Source organism: Cryptomeria japonica, chromosome 1 (genome assembly GCF_030272615.1).
Source record: "Cryptomeria japonica chromosome 1, Sugi_1.0, whole genome shotgun sequence".
In the NCBI taxonomy this organism is placed as follows: Eukaryota; Viridiplantae; Streptophyta; class Pinopsida; order Cupressales; family Cupressaceae; genus Cryptomeria; species Cryptomeria japonica.
Genome location: NC_081405.1, coordinates 670,675,823 through 670,677,853, shown reverse-complemented (window position 1 = coordinate 670,677,853; position 2,031 = coordinate 670,675,823). Strand labels below are relative to the sequence as shown.

At 29.5% G+C, this 2,031-nt stretch overlaps 1 protein-coding gene across 1 annotated transcript in view; it reads right to left on the bottom strand.

The window, feature by feature from the left end:
- LOC131026787 (uncharacterized) overlaps nt 1-1,378 on the bottom strand; it is a 20,135-nt gene extending 18,757 nt beyond the window's left edge. Inside the window, exon 1 of the mRNA XM_057956765.2 lies at nt 1,276-1,378. The gene's annotated coding sequence lies outside the window, so the exon portion shown is untranslated. The remainder of the gene's footprint in view (nt 1-1,275) is intronic.
- Between the last annotated feature and the right edge of the window lie 653 nt (nt 1,379-2,031).

The following is a 2,031-nucleotide window of genomic DNA, read 5'->3' as shown; positions in this document are numbered from 1 at the left end:
ATCATTAGTAATGAAGGAAGGCAAGAGGTATTCACCTATGTACGAAGGTAGATATAGATATGTTCAATAGATTCTTTGACAACTACTTCTTGCATATAATGTGCTTTAAATATCTTTTAAAACAAAATACAGTTTAAAATTTAATAACCCAATCAAACTAACAAAATACATGGATAGTCATGTGGTTATGCTTATGCAATCCTCTTGTTTTTTTTACACATGTATTTCTTAAAAAACAAAGTATTTTCTTCAAATATAAACAGCAAAGCCATGATGGTAGTAGGAATTCTAACATGCAATTCAAATCTATGTTTTGTAGTGTTGGGTTACTAATTTTATTTAGGCTCACACTTGGTTAATAAGGGTGCATTTATCAATAAAATAAAAAATCTACAAACATCTACTAAATTGCAAATAGATTGTTCATTATACCTTCTTATTATAATGTATCAAAGCATTGTAATATTCAACCTCAAATAGCATTTCATATCATCTTTTATGATTCTTAGAAAGATGAGTTATTAAGGTTGCACACTTGGTAAACAGGGTACAAGGATTGTTGATCCAGTCAAAAAAATCATTAGACCAGTTAGAGATGGACTTAGTTATCCTAAGAGTGATCATGTGTTTTCTCCACTTTTGGCAAAATCACATCTAATGTAGTCTTCAATCAATCTCGCCTATTCCATGGGCCATTTACTACTTTTGGTGAGTAAAGAGTAGGTTAGGAAAATAAAATTTAGACAAATCTTGCATACAATGTGCTTTAAACACTTTTTAAAATAAAATATAATTTAAAATCTAAAATTGCAAATATTCTAGCAAAATACGCAAGTAGTCATCAAGAAAATTTGGAGAAATATTGCATACAATATGCTTTAAACACCTTTTAAAACAAAAAATAAATACAAAAATCCCAAATCACAAATAAATCGACTGATCAAGAAAAATATCATTTTCCCAAATTAAAAAACGAGTAAAAAATACCAAAATCAAAACCACACAAATTTGTAAAATAAAAATCAACAATTCAATCAGATCTTACATATAATGCATTTAAACACCTTAATCATAACATTTTAAGTCTAGAAATATAAACTTAATATGTGTGATTTAAACCATTCCATCAAGAACCCCGTAATAATGATCTTCAAATGAATCCCTGAACCTTGAGATACCCATTAAAATCATACACAAACCCTCGCAACGCAACGCAAAGCAAATTGACAGCACTTATATAAAAAAATTATAGAGAAAAATTGACAAAATACATACCTCTAAAAAGACCCTTGCAAAATCACAGACGAGCTGCAGAAGTGAGCGCAATTTGAGAAATGTATAGTGAGGAAAGGCCCTTTTTATTATTGTCTTTTCAGACCTTCAGGCCTCTACGTCAGCCCTAATCATGATTCGATTCTGCAATAAACTTGAAAGACAACAACGGACAAGATATCAAAGCAAACACATTCTCATCTTTTATAGATGCCATTACGATTTTGATAATAAAAGAATAAAGATTAAGAATAAAGATATGTGTGAATATGTTTTTAAAAGATCAGCATTGAATAGATTCTTACAGCTGGAAAAGAAAAATAAAAGTTGAAAGGAAGGAACAAAAGTTAATCAAGCAAAGTATCAACTTTAATGCTTATAATTGAGCCAAATTTGGACTTCCTCAATAAATCCGTTTTGGTTGGCATTGAGAATAACCTAGTCATTGGCAACTTAAAAGTTAAGAAATACAAAGCATTACAACTTCTGGGAATTAAAAACTAAACCTTTGGCAATTAGCTTTTAAAACTATTTGAATTGTTGTGGGACTGTTGTGAAACCAAAAGATTAAAAACTCCTAAAATAATTGCCCATGAATCTAGTACATTCTTGTGGAATAACTTAAAAGAAGAAATAAATTTTGACAAACATCGTAGGATGACCAAAAAATTGCAAATAGCTTGTTGCAAATGATTCATAATAGGGTGTCGTCATTTCATCATAAAATTCCTTATTGATTAGAGAAAATTGAAACAATGA